This window comes from Dermacentor silvarum, chromosome 8, assembly GCF_013339745.2.
Source record: "Dermacentor silvarum isolate Dsil-2018 chromosome 8, BIME_Dsil_1.4, whole genome shotgun sequence".
Taxonomy (NCBI): Eukaryota; Metazoa; Arthropoda; class Arachnida; order Ixodida; family Ixodidae; genus Dermacentor; species Dermacentor silvarum.
In genome coordinates, this window is record NC_051161.1 from 178,875,568 (window position 1) to 178,890,006 (window position 14,439).

Genomic DNA, 14,439 nt, shown 5'->3' on the forward strand with positions numbered 1-14,439 from the left:
GAAGGAAGGAGGGCGCTCTTAAAACAATGTTAGAAGAGCTAGAATTCCCAGCTGCTTGTAAATTTTGTAGATTCTCTGCCGAGCTGATCACAGGAGTGTTGTTGATTGGAGGCGATGGGGTTCTTCTCGGGATAAGTTCTGTTATCCTAGTATTAATTTCGGCCATATTGGCCTCCATTTTATCTAGCCTGCGCAAGATCACCGAGATTGCCAGCGAAAGATTGCTGGTAGCTTCTGCCTGTTCTTTAGCCGCCTTCTGCTGATCGGAAATTGCCTGGTTGAAGTTCTGGGTTTGAACCATAGCTGTATCCCTGGTCGCCTTTCTCTTGGGTGGAGGTGGAGTATTATCCTCTTCCATTCTAATTTCTTGAATTACCTCCCGTCTCCCGGGGCTCGGGGATCGCGTTTCTTTGTTTGCCTGATTTTTGTCCCTCTTAAGCTCCTGAATCTCCTTGGTTAACTGTGCTATTAGTTCTCTCAATTGCGCATTCTCTTTCTTTATCTCAGCTATTTCGTTAGTACTGTTAGAATTATGCGCAGTCCCCTCAGGTGTCTTAGGGTGCGGCCCTTTAACCGCATCTGACCAGCTCACCTTAGGCGTCATGGCCGGGTTTGCCTGTCTTCCCCGGGACCTGTATCTCGCCAGCGACCTAGATCGGGATCTGTCCTTAGTCGTTGCTCTGCCTCTGGACCTGGATCGGCCTCGCTCAGTAGGCCCGTCCGCGAAGCGAAGCTGCTGCTGCTGTTGTTCCTGTTGTTTGAATGCTTGTTCTTGGCGAAGCCATTCTCAGTGCTTGACTATATATGGTTTCTTGAACTTGGCTTTACAGGTTTTGGCGGCCGTGTGGTGGTCCATCCCGCACAACTGGCACCTAGGCTGACATGTGTGATCTTGTTCCGGGTTGGTCTTGCCGCATCTCCCGCACATAGCTTATCCTCAGGCTTCGGACATACGTCACTTCTGTGTCCTAGTCTATTACACTGTTTGCAAAAATCCACTTGTTTCCTGTATAACGAGCATCTCGTGAGCACTCCTCCGTAATTCACGTACGAGGGAACCTTGTAACCCTCGAATAAAATGATCACAGTTGTGGTGTTTTCCAGTCGTTTGGCTGCGATCGCCGTCCGATTTCTTGGTGTAATAATGGCTGCCGTAATGTCTCTCGGGGAAACTTCGACAGGCACACCTCGGATGACTCCTTTAGCTGTAACGTCCGGGGCCGTTTCGTACGCTCCAACTTCATATTCCTTGCCGTTGAACTTGATTGTCTTGATGCACTGATACTTGTCCGCATAGTCCTGATTCGGAGTACTGACGACTATAATGTTCTGGAAATTGTCGGGGCAAATGGTATCCGCCTCCGGTTCATCGTAACGAATCCCGGCCGCCTCATAGATGGCTTGTCCTAGATGTAGTAGGCTTAGCTGGGATAGCTGCAGCCCTCCTCTTGGTCTGATCACAATCTTGTAGTCTCCCATGGGTAGTTTAGGCATCTTGCTGGCCCTATTAACTTGTGAGATGATCTTGGCTCCGCTCGCCTTGGGAAGTCGGCTAGGGCTAGCGCTTGGCATGGCACATTTCGCTTCTTTCTTGGCCCGTCTTTTATATCTAACGACTTTCCAACCATTATCGTCCTCCATTTCCTGTCGAATATCGTCGTCGCTTCTGTCAACAATCTCCATTCTTGATAACATGTCGCCGCCTAGGCTCAGGAAAGCCGAGGCCTGAATCACGCTCGGCCGCCGAGGCGGCGCGAAACAACGGCGTGGGTTTCAGCCGTAAAATCTCCAAAAATGGTCTCCCACCTCCGAATAGGGTATCCGCAGATTCCGGGTGAGAAGCTGAGTTGATTGGTGCCAAAATTTGGGTGATCCTTGGTGATTTGCGCTGCGAAATCATGTGAAGAACACGGAGCCGACGTGAGGTGCATCCGCTTCCTTCGACTTGTTCTTCTTCCGATAGTTTCGACAGCTTCTTACTTTACACTTGCCACTATGAATACAAAATTTTAGCGTTCGATTTTGTTATTCAACAAACAAATATACTCCTAACAATCTATTTTAATGTTAGCCGTGGGGCTACGCGGCTGCGCTACGTACTGCAGCATATTAACTTAAGCTTCTTGATACAGATTCACAGCACACTAACAGCGCGAGAAACAGGACAAGTGACTGCAGCTCTTAAAAAAATGTGGTGTCGGCTTTTAAGCCTTTCGAAATATTCAGAGAGCACTTGTGTGAATAATTACACCACACGCGCCGCGACAGACGACCCAGGCTGGCGCTAAGATTAACGTTTGCAACACAAATTCCATTGCACGTTCAGTAATTACGCACAGATAATTTGCGGCTTCCTTCAGGGGCAGACGTGAGCTTTTGGATTGGTGCTTGCTGATAAGTTTGGTGCGAGAATACTGCTAGGAGCAGGAACCGCTAATGCGCAATCACGAGCAATACACACACATCCTTTCTTCACAAGCTGACGTTGAGCACGGGTAGTGCGAGGGTCTCTGCGTTGACATGGCGACTTCGCTGCAGCCCATTTCCGAATACTGCATATGCGATAACAGCTATAGGGGCTTGTTGATAGGTCCTCTTGTAATTAGTAGCATCTAAGGAAGAACGATACGGGCATAAAAGACACACGAGACAACACACAGCGCTGAACGACCACCTGCGAACAGCTGTTGACGTCCGCCATTTCTCCTAGTATTGAACTTGATAAACCGCTGTTGCGCACTCCAAAACAAATTAAACTTTGAAGCGTTTTTAAATTACAAAACGCACGTCTTACTTGCTCCTAATAAAGAGAGGTCAATTATATTATAACATGCATGTCTTTTTCATGACATTACAAGAATTTATGCGGCGTGTGCGATAAAATGTGGCAGCAAACAACCCTGGCCAGTCGCATTGTTGAAATCGCAGTCATGTGAATGAGCCCTCAAAAAATCGCATTGCGACGTGTGCGACCGATTTTTTTCGCTCCAGTCGCAGCATGTGACTTTGGGGTCATAGCAAACCACAGGAACTGCAGAACGTTCCGATCGCCCTCTGATGAGGATAGTTGGAGAAAGGCCTTTTCGATATCCACAATGATGGCAATGTTGTAAGTGCGAAAACTGATCAGCAGATCAATGAGCTCTGCGTTTAGGTTTGGGCCACTTTTCAAAACATTGTTCAGTGATGTTTGGCACTTGACGATACTACCCTCAGTTTTGCCGTCTAGGTATCGTGACGAACAACTGCTTGATGTGGCATATAGTATACCGGACCTTCCGACGTGCCGTAATGCTTGCTGGCTAGCTCTGCAATGCCCTTTTCGATGTAGTCTCTTATGGAGGCGTCGTATCAACAAATCTTTCAAGAGGCGCGTTGTCTGTGCCTTGCTGCGCACTCGTAGTTGTCGCGTAAACCATTGAATTCGAACACCTTATAGCGGTCATTCTTGCAAATCTTTATAGTCCTGAAGGACCGCGTCCTGGTGACAAACTGGCTCATGTTCCTTGATGTGATCGAGCTCCCAGAAAGACTTTAGCTGTGCGTGTCAATTTGTTCACTCACTCCTGTCCGCATCACGCCAGCAGCCGAGCAGCAGACTCCTGTTGAATTCCTTGTGCCGACCTGGCCCTGGACTGTCCATCCGAATAAAGTTTCAACTGCCATCAATTTGGAGCTGAGACGCTTTGTGGATCCCATGACAATTTCCCAGTAATGATCACCGCCTATCAAAAGGTCAATATTTTCACTTTCGCCGCCCTGCGACGCGTCTGCGACTTCGAGGTGAAAGCTTGAAAGTAGAACAGAGTTTGATGGAGTAGCCATGATAGTTTCGAAGAACTTCTTGCTGGGCGAGTTGGCGCATATCGTGAAGCGTTACGCATACACACGGACAAACACAGGAAGAGACGTAAACGGATAGAGCACAAATTATCAACTGGTTTTATTTGAGTAGAGGCTGCTTTAACACGCGCCACAATAAAGGAAAGGTGATTTTTTTTTTGGGGGGGGGGGGGGCTCACATACTTTGCATTGCAAGCAAAGGATGGGAGCCTACGTTTTATAGCATTAAGATTTCAGGCAGGCGTAATGACAAAAGAGCCCGTGAGCTTTTAGAAGCTTTTTGTATCACGAAAAAAGGCGATGCTTGTGTAAGTGACACTCGGTTACCTTGTACCACGCGGAAAACAACTTTCTGCGCAGCTTCTGTTGATGTGAGGTGGGCTTGATTTGCGGAGCCTGACAAGTGTACGTTCATGTGCACCCTCTGCTGTCCAAGCTCACGCTACCTGTAGGAGAAACTGCGGCTCTCCAGTGCGCATCAAGTTATCTCCCGTTCCTAATGAGGTCTTCAACACCGTGGCTTGCTCAATCACCGGTGACGAAGATGCATCCCCTTCATCAGTGTTGCGGTGTCTTCTAAAGTCAGGGTCGCACATTGTGGTTAAGTGTCTGCCGTTGCAATGCACACACCTGAGCCACTTAGCCTTACGGAAGTGCCGCGTGCCCCCTTGTTGTGCACCGGAAACGCCGATTTTCACTCTAGTACCTCCTTTTTATTGCGATAGCAATTATATGGACACTTCAACCAGATTTCTGCCGTCGGCGTCGTCGTCGTTGTCGCCATCGCCGTGAGGTTCCGTATAGATAAAATCTTCGCCGCGCGCCGTATGCCCGAGCGGAAGCGTGCGGGGACGCGCGCTATCACGGAGAGCGAACGCACTCATCTCCCACGTGCAAGCAAGGAAGCAGGAAGCCAGCGCCGGAGGGAGCGGGGGGGGGGGGGGGGCGCACTTCTACTCTGCCAACAACCCCGCTCGTCGCTCGTCCGCACCGTCTCTTATCTCCGCACGGCTCTGACCTTTATGCGCCGTGCATTCGCCGCTCAGTTTCCGTTGAAGCGATAGACCACACGTACCTTCGCCCGCTGCGGCGTATGCTTGCTGCCAGCGTTTTGACAGTCGTTGTCTGCAGTCATTCAGTGTGATCTATTCGTGTTTGTTTGTGCGCGCTCACACCACGCTTGTTCATTCAGTTAGTACTAGTCAGGCGACATTTTCCAACGCACGCTACACATGCAATGCTGCCCCGATCGGCAGTGCAGCGCTACTAGTGTGTCCCTTCGCACGCGCTGCCCACGGGCAGCGCTTCTCATCAACACCACCGTTTCACACGCGCCTTCTCGTGGTCATCGAGTCTCTCTTCATGTCGGTCTACTTAGGCCGCAGCACACCTGCTTACTTAATCAGCTCATGTTTCCTACAATTCATATTGCTACCAAAGCCGCTCACCTTACTTCGTATGACATTGCTGTGTCGCTATCGCATTCATTGCTTCGCCCTTAGGGCGAAACTGTGACATTTTTTTAACCGCTACAGATATCTTTGCGTTACAGTTGCCGGTCTCATGGCCGTTCGAATTATAAAATAGACATCCTGTGCTGTCCTGGATCGTGGTGTTTAGTGCCACAGCAGTAGGCATGTTCGCCGCTTGAATGTTGCTGTTGCGCCTTTCCGTTACCAATTCGGCCCTGTTCTCTCTTGGTGCTTCGGCACGCTGTATGATCTCCCGCGTCGCAACCTCTTTTCTCAAAAAAAAAAAAAAAAAGCAGGAGCGCCTCCAACTCACTTCCCTCGTTCGTAGCTTCGTTTTTTCTGTTGGTATTCCGGACGAAGGTCGGTAGGCACCGCTTTCTTTATTCCGGTAAGTAACAAAGTTCCATAAGTGCCGACACTCTAGCGTAAAGAAGTGAGGCTGCGTCTCTATTTCGTCGACGAGGCTGCGCAGTTGGCCGAGATTCCGTGAGTCACGTACTGGCTTGATGTTAAGTAGCCGTGACATGAGGTCTTCTATAATTACTTCCTTTCGGCCAAACCTCTCCAGGTTTGGCAGAAACGGAAAAGCGGCAGCTGCTGCCGCAGCCTTTCCTGTCAAGTAGCTGTTGAGGTACTTGAATTTGTCTACGTTTGAGAGATTCTGGTTAGCGTTGATAGTCGACTCAAACTGACTCCAGAACCCTTGTCACTCTCGAAGCTCTTGGTTGAATTTGTTGATTTCGAGCTTTGACAGCTTTACGGTGCACCGTAAAGCTGCCACGTGGGCCGTATGTGCGAATTGTTTGCGCTAGATTCTCTTTGATCTCAGGAGTTTAGTGTGCGATCTGATGAAGCATTTGTGCTGCTAAAGTCGCGTAGCATGCGTTGTACTTTTTCTTTTCACCACGCTGATCTTTTCTCTGTACATTTCGGGGCATGCAACTTCCTCTTCGAAAGCTTCATCATCAACGCCTTTTTCTATCTCCCGATCTAGCTCTTTCAGTGAGCCCTCTTTAAGAGAAAGAAGGTTTAACATTTTCTTCCAGCACACCGATTGATGCGTTGCCGTCCATAGTTGATACTTCGTTAAGCAGCTTGGTTGTAGATGTTCGCACCACGGTCCTTCTTCGCTTGATTCTGTCGATATCCATTTTTTGACGTCCCTGTTTTCCCGGGTTTCGGCCCCAAAATGTTGTAGAATAAGAGACGGAGACATTTCACTTGTGGAAATATGACAGACGTCCGTTCGCTTCGAGCGCACCAAAAAGTCTCTTTATTTGACTAGGAGGTACGGGAAAGGGGAGAGAGTAGAGAGAAAGGGAAAGTCACAATACACTGTGTCAAGTAGGCTTTCTTGCACCCCGCACATGCAAGCAACCCGCTTCAAACCTGAAGGGCACCACCGCACCGTCTGTCGCTGTTCGTAGAACGCGCCCGCCAGTAATTTGCACGCAGTTTGAGGGGCGTCAAGTGTCCGGCGCTTCTACCACAGCGAGCTTCAGCAGTGCCGTTTTATGTGCCTCCTCGCCACATCGTCCGCGGCCACCAACGCGGGGATGCTTTGGCTCCGGAATGGAGGATATACAACACCTTCACCCAGCCACACCCGCGAACAAATACGCACAGAGGAAGCACAACCTTACAAACATAATACGGAGGATATTTTTCTGTATATTTTATCACTACATGATTGTTCAACCTATTTTCCGGCCAGTGATTGTAGTCCACAGCACCATATTTTTTACAGCGAAGCTGAATACGTACGTCTACCCCATTTGTCGTGTCCGTGGGCTGAAACTCAACCAATCAGCTGGGTTCCTTGCAGCACTACCAGATGGCGCTCGCCTCCGTGCATCCGTGGCGCTGCAAGGAGCAGATCGGCCGCAGAGATCAGCAAGAGACGATTAGAGTACTGGTGGAAAAAAAGAAGGGATACGAGCTGATCTCTTAAAATCGTAGGTAGCGGTACAAGGTAAATTTTTGAAAAAGAAAAAGATATACAAAAATACTACATAAAGAACATGTATAGTATACCTGATTAAATCAAGCAGGCTAGGTGACTTTTTGTCGCCGCCCCGTTTCAAAGGGGATGCCAATAAATCATCATCATCATCACTGTGCGGCACATTAGCGGCACATGGCAAGGTAAAAAGACGTCGCTGGGAGTAGCTGATGAAATGGACAGGTAGTGATAGCAGAGAAAAAAATAAGCAATTGGTTGATTGCATTAGAAGCGATATTAGTGAGTTCAGTAAATCGGGCCATGTGATATTAGTGGGAGATATGAACGCACACATGGACGATTTAGACGGATATAGTGATTACAACGGCTCTTTAGTGCTGGATCTGTGTGATGAACCGAACCTTATAGTAGTTAACAGAGAGAATATGTGTCACGGACAGGTAACGTGGCAATGCGGAAATTGGCAGTCATGTATCGACTACGCCTTAGTCTCAGAAATGGTCTACGAACAACTAGACCAAATGATAATAGACGAAAATGGAAAAAATAGCCTGGGAAGCGATCATAGGCGTTTAGCATTAAAATTTGGGCGAGATACCAATGCAGAACATGAACCAATAGCCTCAGAGTTTTTAAAAATTAATGACGAGCAAATAATAGAGATTGCAAACAACATAGAGAAGAAAATTGAGGCTTTTCCTACAACAGTATGGGGATACAAGGAACTGGTGGACATTATGCAGCATGAAATAAGGCAGACACGGCAAAACAATTGTTGGATTGGAAAGAGGAAACCACGTAAGTGGTGGAACAAGGAAATAAAACAAGCTACAGAAGAGCGTAAAGAGGCATCCATGGCTCATCGAGAAGCCAAAATATTGGGATTACAAGAAGACGTGCTCCTCAGATGGAATACATACCGAGAAAAGAAAAGGATGGCGAGTGAGTTCGTGCAAGAGAAAATTAAATGTGCAAGTGAACGTTGGGTGCATAACATTCACAAAAGAGACAAAGGCGCCCCAAAAAGATTCTGGAACCATGTAAAAGCACTCGGAGCTCCAACTAAAAACTCGCAAACGGCTATAAGGGATGAAGACGGCAACATCTACGAAGGAGACGATGCGCTGCGGTACATCACAGACGTTATTAGGGATAACTTCGGCACGAGAAAAAGCGTACTTCAGACAATAGATCCAGCAACGGCAGAAAGGCCTGAGAGATCAAAATTTAGCATAGAAAGATTTTATTGAAAAAAGGCAGCAGAAAATGTCCCTAACAACACGACAGCAGGACCCGATGAAATCCCAATACAGCTAATCAAAAACCTCGGTCCAAAAAGCAAGGCACTGCTTACTAATGCCATAGAGGAAGTGATTAGAACAAAGAAAATTCCTGTTGGATGGCGTGAAAGCAAGATGAATCACTTCTAGCAAGGCAAATGAGATAAGAATAAGACTAGCTCGTACAGGCCAGTTACAGTAACGTCGGTGATGTATAGAATGGCAATGCAAGCCATAAAATTTGAACTGTCGAAGTGGGTGGAGAAAAACGATGTATTGGGGGAACTACAGAAGGGGTTCAGGCCAGGCAGACGCTTAGAGGATAATATGTTTGTACTACCCCGTGCATAGAGATTTCAGTAGCTCAGAAGAGATCTTTATCGATAGCATTTCTAGATATTAAAGGAGCTTATGACAACGTAGACAGGGAATTGCTATGGGATATTCTTCAGCACGAAGGCATAGATGATGATTTCGTGGAGCTGTTGAGGGAGATATATAGAGACAACCAAGTACAAGTGGTATGGGAAGCTCGAAAAGGTAATGAAATGGTGGAAATTCACCAAGGATTGAAGCAAGGATGCCCTCGGTCACCATTGTTTTTCACGCTTTACGTTTAGGGTATGGAAAGACGACTGGAAAACAGCGAATTAGCTTTTGATTTATCCTACATGCGTAATGGACAAATGGTGCAACAGAAGGTCCCTGGACTGATGTACGCAGGCTACATTGTGCTACTAGCGGACAATAAAAAAGATTTACAGATACTTGCGAATATCTGTGGGAATGCAGCAACAAATCTAGGCCTTAAGTTTAGCACAGAGAAATCAGGAATTATGATCTTTAATGAAGAGACGACTAACTTCGTGGTGTCAATTCCACAGCAATTAAGTAATACCCATAATGAAGCAATATAGGTACCTCGGCGTACACATAAACGAAGGAAAGAATTACTCAAGCAACCACCAAGATAATCTGAAAATAAAGGGGAAGCGGAATGCAGCAATGATGAAACACAGAGCAATGTGGGGCCACAATAAGTATGAGGTGGTGCGTGGAATCTGGAAAGGAGTAATGGTGCCAGCGCTAACATTCGCAATTGCCATTATATGCTTAAAATCGGATATCTTGTCGGGTTTGGAAGTTAACCAAAGATCAGTAGGCCGGTTGGCTTTGGGATCCCACGGTAATACCACAAATGAGGCAGTGCAGGGTGACATGTGTTGGGCCTCTTTTGAAGTCAGAGAAGCATAGAGCAAAATTAGTTTTGAAGAAAGGCTCAGGAACATGGATGAAAATAAATTGGCGGCTAAAGTGCACAAGTATCTCTACATGAAAAGCGTGGACACGGAATGGAGGAAGAGGTCAAGGAAGTTGGCAACTAAGTACAGGATAATCGAAACTGTAAATAGACAACCAGGGGTCATCAGAAAGAAAGTGAGAGAAATAGAGACCGTGAATTGGATGCAAAGAATCGAAACAAAAAGGACAATGGAGATTTACAAGAATGAGAAGAAAGAAATTAGAAGGGAAAATCTGTACGACAACACAAAGGGCAGTGCCTTGCTATTTGAGGCTCGAGCCCAAAAGGACCAAAACATACCGGAACAAGTATTCGGAACTAGATGAGGCATGTGTATGTTGCAGTAAAGATCCAGAGACCACTCAACCTATTCTAATGGAATCCGACGGGATCGACCCAGCGAGAACTGTAGGTAACGTGCAACTCCCAGAAGCGCTTCGGTTTAAAGTGGAAGGAAACATCAACAGATCAGCCGTAGAGATAAGCAAGAGACGATTAGAGTACTGGTGGAAAAAAAGCAGGGAAAAGATGGATACGACCTGATCTCTGAAAATCATAGGTAGTGGTACAAGGTAATTTTTTGAAGAAAAAGAATAATGAGAGGTGGTCAAAAATGCTAGATAAAGAACACGTATAGTATACCTGATTAAATCAAGCAGGCTAGGTGACTTTTGTCGTCGCCCCGTTTCAAAGGGAATGCCAATAAATCATCATCATCATCACCGTAGTAAAGGCGGCCTCGGCCGTTCGGTGGGACAGAAAAATAAAAGAACCAGAAAGCGCTCCTTCGCGCACAGCGTTCGCCGCAAGCGTTTCCCGGTGAAGATTACGGTTGCATAAGCTGCAGTGCTCGGGAAGCGGCTACTGTAGGATACGAACCAGGAATTGACGTAACTACACTTTCGTATATAAAAAAGGAACCCGCCTAGCAACTGATTTATTTGATGACAGTGCTGTGGGAAGGGCACCTTTACTGAAGACTCCTTAAGAGCATACGAGGCGGAGCAAAGTGTGGTTAAATGCACTTCTCTTTTTTTTTTATTACATGCGGGACCCGGGCCGCGTTGGCTTACCGCAGCCCCCGGTTAACATACGTACACATGTGCACTCATTTCGATGGGGGCAATATGCGGAAACACCCGTGTTCTTAGATTTAGGTGCACGTTAAAAAAGCTCAGTTGGTCCAAATTTTCCGGAGTCCCCCACTACGACGTGCCTCATAATCAGGTCGTGGTTTTGGGCACATAAAGCCCCATAAGTACACTTCTCTTGTCTCAGGTGCACTCTTTGTAGGTGCACGAAGTAGCGGCGCAAGGCAAGTCGCAGGCCGTTGAAACGTCTTAAGCTAATAATTAGGTAAAGTGGATGTGAATGTGAATAATTTCAAGCTACGCCGCAATGGGTAGCGCTTCGCTGTCCAACTACCTTCACAGCGTGGAGACCAATTTTACAGCGCAGGGCTCGCATTTCGATCGTCGTGTCCGGCGATAGAAAAAGCTCTCATTGGCTGTATGCTGCATGTGCGAGTGAAAGCGTGCGAGGGCGAGGGACACGCGTTTTCACGGGGAGCGAACGCACAGCAGAGACCACTGGAAGGGGAGCGGTGGGCATCGAGGCACCCTAGACTAGTGTGTCCCCCCTCTCCCACTGCGGCGCCTGCAGAGACCTGCAACTGAGTCCTGCAACTGAGTTTTGCAGAGAGTCCTGCAGAGTCCTGCAAGTGACTGCTGGGCTCTCGCCCGACTCTCCCCTAACAGTGTCGACAACGGCGTTTAGCCGTTCGTCACGTAGCCAGCGTTTTGATAGCGGTTGTGTGCGGTCACACAAACAACGCGCACAACTGTTGTCGACGGCGGCGGAGTTTTGCCCGCGTTCGCACCGAACGCGCGCGGCGTTGGTGACGTGTTTATGAAGAACGTTCCAACCTTTGCCATACACCCTATGGCGGTGTACCGTAGCGACCATAAGGCCATGGTCCCTGTGGTCTCTAAATAAATGAAAACCACCGGATCATGTATATTTCTCATTCTTTAATAGTTCAAATAACCAATTACACTATCACATCTTCATAGTCATATTTGGAAATACATAATTCCCACCAAAGTACAGCTTCGCTGGTCTTCCATCTCCACCCCAGTGGAAGGGCTGACAGTTTTTTTTTAATTCGTTTGGCCATACGTTTCTGCATTTCACAGTCGTACAAAGAATCGCTTGTTATTATTGATAATTTATACCTTTTATCCTATAATCGAAGAAAATAAAGAGTTGTTCGTTGAGTGAATTTTTTTTCAAAAATGTTTTACCTTGGTGCAACATAACTATTTTGAGTAGAACTTGTTGCTGGGCGAGTTGGTGGACATCTGAGGAAAGCATGGTAGCGCGAACAGGAAAAGAAAGACGTGGAAAGATAAGTAGGAAACGATAGACCTATCGTTTCCTACTGTTCAGCGCCTGAAGTTCAGGCGCTGAACTTCAACTGTTTTATTCTTACAGCAGAGCAAGAGGGATTCAACAAATGCGCATGCGTGTGTCAGTGTCGTCTAAGGCGATTACAGTGACATTTTTAGCAGCTGCATCTCGTTGTCAAATAGAAAAACAGACGTATCACTAATACAACTCGTACCTGTCTCTTTTATGTCATAGGCCTCCAAAAGTTCTCTTGCTAACGTATCACCACTCTTGCCAATTATCTTAATGTCACGCAGTAGTGGCTCACATGTGCCGTCCAAGCTTAGCCGGCACATGTGAGCATGCGTGAGCACGCAGTTAATAAACCTGGTTTATTTCACTCTAATGTTGTTTTCTTCGATTATTGTCCCTGATCAATATCCACCAACAAGAAGCGCGCGTAAAATGACATGATATCAATAATAAAATGTTCTTACGTAACATTAACATGGTGCGGAGATACCAGTTACTTTTAGAAGACAATGGTAAAAACAGCAGTTCACCTGGTTAACTACATTTGGTATCGGCCGTCAAGAGTCATGGGCTCACCAAAGCAACTAAAACATTAAACAAATGTACTGCACATACGTTCTGCGAGAAAAACTGGGCGTCCGCCAGCGCCCGCGTAGCGAACGCGCGCTCGCTAGCAGACGACGCGCTTGACAACGACAGCAAAATTGAAGACGTCGCGTTGTATAAACCATGCCTCAAATATATATGTTTGGTAAAATGGTGTAAACATAAATTTGCGGTTGAAATAAGGCACTCTTTTAAGAGCGCACTATGCGCAATCGGCCTCGGCGCCCGTAGCGAAAGAACGTTGAATATGCCGCGTCTCCGCCCCAATCGCTCGCAGCGCCCTCGCAGACTTTTTCCACACGCGGCGCCTCAGCGCGAGAGCGCCCCCTCGACCATTGTCTAGTACACTCTAGGCCCGTCCACGTTACCGGCACGGTAATCGTCGCACGCCATTGGCCATTCGCGGGCCGCCGTTCGATGGCGGTTTTGCGCGCGAACGGCGAGATTTCCTCGCCGTAGAGAGTCTGAGACCGGGACTCATTTGTGCGTCAGCGTCTCTGGCGTCACGGCTGCTCATCGCTCGACGGCGCCGATGTCGTCGCTAGGCCTTTCCCGCTTCACCGACGCTCACGAGCCGCAATATTTTCTTATCGTTGTTGTCGCTCTTCGCAATAATTGTACACAAAGAAGAAAATACACTGATATTAGGAGCGCCGTCCGCTGCGATGCGAGCACAGCCGAGCCGATCGTCTCCCGTCGGTATCCGTGCGCTGCAGCTGATCTCAACAAGTATCGGAGCTCGCGTTCATGTTAGCCGTTTGACAGCGGATATTGTTTTTCGTAAAATGTACAATTTATGCATCGCTTTATCTAGCGGAAATAATTTTGCTTGGAACAGAAGCTGCAGCCGATGTTTTCGTCGCCGGCGGCGGAGGCGCGCTGCTTCGCGAGTCGTCGACTGGCCCGTCGATCGTGCAGCGGGCGGTGCGCGGCAGACGTTCTACGGCACTGGAGGCCGGTTCGGCGTCGGCATACTTGCCGCTAGCGCGGACGTGGCTTAACCGGAAGTGCGTTGGCGACGAGGAATGTCACGTGACATTTGGAGGAGCACTCGGCGAGGAGGAGACCAGCCGACGAGGACAGTAGTGAAGGAAACATGAAACGAGCGAGGGCCGTGTTTCGATCATCAAACGCGTGTAACTCCGCTATTACGGCACCATTTCGAAATATTGTCGCGGCTACGTGATAGTTGTAGACTCGTGCACTACTGCAACACCACAACTAAATTTCGACCTCTGGGTGATTTAGGGGCCCTTGAAAGCGCGCGAGGGAGGCGCGCTTCCACGGGAAGCAAGCGCACGGCGGAGAGCAAACGCGACTTCTTCCGTCGCGCGAAAGCCCGTGGGGGGATGAGAGGGAGGGGAGCTACGTTTAGCTGCGGCCACAGTGGCTGCGGCACCAAGTGCGTATTTACATAAAAACGTTGCGAGGCGAGAAGGTGGTAAAGACTTCCGACGCTGCTCGACGAGTGTCCCGTTCTAATCTCGTCGAAAACCTCCGAGCCGCCGCCAGAGGCACCGGCAACAGTCACCAACGCCGCGCGCGTTCGGT

At 48.0% G+C, this 14,439-nt stretch overlaps 1 protein-coding gene across 1 annotated transcript in view; it reads left to right on the forward strand.

Annotated features, from left to right (window-relative positions):
* The window catches only part of LOC119461884 (hydroxylysine kinase), a 435,160-nt gene that overhangs the window by 192,424 nt on the left and 228,297 nt on the right, over positions 1–14,439 (forward strand). The window lies entirely within an intron of this gene.